Raw genomic sequence first — 1,679 nt, 5'->3', positions numbered from 1 at the left:
AGTGGATGCCACAGTCCTGCAGGCCTGGGTCCTTTAGCAGGCTCTACCCTCTGAGGACACCAGCTTCTGCACCACAAGGCTCCTGAGATGACGCCGGGTGCCGTGGGCTCTCATCCGCCGTTACTGAGGTAGCCTGCACTGTCAGAAGCAGAAGTGCACAGGACGGCGTGTATTTAACAGAAGCATCAACTGCAAGCAACAGAAAACCAGGACTCAGCTGGCTGAAACAACAGCCAGACCCCCAGTCTGATGTTTCTCCGCTACCAGGGCAAGGCGACCAGTCAGGAGTTATTTCAGGTTAAGAAGACAATGCTCTTGCCTGGAAAGTCCCATGGATGGAGGAGCCTGGTGGGCTGCAGTCCATGGGGTCTCGAAGAGTGGGACACGACTGAGCGACTTCCCTTTCACTTTTCACTTTCACGCATTGGAGAAGGAAATGGCACCCCACTCCAGTGTTCTTGCCTGGAGAGTCCTGGGGACGGGGAGCCTGGTGGGCTGCCGTCTATGGGGTCGCACAGAGTCGGACACGACTGAAGCGACTTAGCAGCAGCAGAAGATAATTCACTGAAGTTGTGGCTTTGCTCCAAAGTCCAAGGTCTTGCATTCTGATTCTCTGGAGGCACTCTCAGCACTACAGTCTTCCCAGTCTAAAGGGTCAAAGGACAGAGCATCTGGCAGTTGGTCTGGACCCAGTAGAAAACACTCCCCTCACAGGACCCAGGTTTGCAGATCACCCAGGTTTGCAGATCACCCGGGGTAGGTGTCAGATCATGACACTCACCGTGGAACGGGCTGCCTCCAAACTGGAAAGAAGAGATTTTCTCATCCTTTTCTTTTTTTTTGAATTACAAGCCTCCTCTGGCCCGTTTCCCCAATCAGGACCTGAGGGGCAGGATCTCCTGCCAGCTCTCCTGGTGACCTCAGGATGGCGCCTCTGAGCGCAGCGTCAGGAGCCCAGAGCTGAGGCCTCCTGTCGGAGGAGCCGCCGCCGTGCCCAGTGCCCCCTGCCCAGTTTGGCAGTCTGTCCTGCCGAACCAGCTGGGCAGGGGCCGTCCAGATGTCCTGTTCTGGGCAGTGACTGTAATGAATGGAGGACACGGGAGGTTACCTGGCTTCCCTTCCTTTCCTTGCCAGGGTTTCACTGGGTCTGAGGAATCAGGTATTAGGCACTTGGCTTTACAAAGGACTTTGAGGAGAACGGTGCTCAGTCTGTAGGGATAAACCCATAAAATATGAGTTCTGTCCATTCAAGCTGTGGTGGAGGCAGAAAGGACAGTAATCTAGGGGTATACTGGAGACGTGGGGCTTCCCTGGTGGCTCAGATGGAAGAATCTGCCTGCAGCGCGGAAGACTAGGGTTCAATCCCTGGGTTGGGAAAATGCCCTGGAGGAGGGCATGGCAACCCACTCCAGTACTCTTGCCTAAAGAATCCCATGGACAGAGGGGCCTGGCGGGCCACAATCCACGGGGTTGCAAAGAGTCAGACACGACTGAAGCAACTTAGCAGGCACCACTGGGGCTGGGGGTGGGGGTTGGCCCCTGGGGGCATCCCATGGGCGACCCCAGCTGCAGTGGCCGGCGTCACTTCTGTGCAGGCAACTCACACTCCACACACACACACACACACACACACACACACACACACGGGCGTGATCAGAGCTGGCTGTGGATGCAGGGAA

The 1,679-nt window shown here is 56.3% G+C and overlaps 1 protein-coding gene across 3 annotated transcripts in view; it reads left to right on the top strand.

The window, feature by feature from the left end:
- Positions 1-1,679, top strand: part of SLC2A11 (solute carrier family 2 (facilitated glucose transporter), member 11) — a 10,330-nt gene that overhangs the window by 7,602 nt on the left and 1,049 nt on the right. The window lies entirely within an intron of this gene.

This window comes from Bison bison, unplaced genomic scaffold, assembly GCF_000754665.1.
Source record: "Bison bison bison isolate TAMUID 2011002044 unplaced genomic scaffold, Bison_UMD1.0 scf7180017849360, whole genome shotgun sequence".
Lineage (NCBI taxonomy): Eukaryota > Metazoa > Chordata > Mammalia > Artiodactyla > Bovidae > Bison > Bison bison.
Note: the sequence above shows the minus strand (reverse complement) of the source record. Positions and strands in the feature narration are given on the sequence as shown.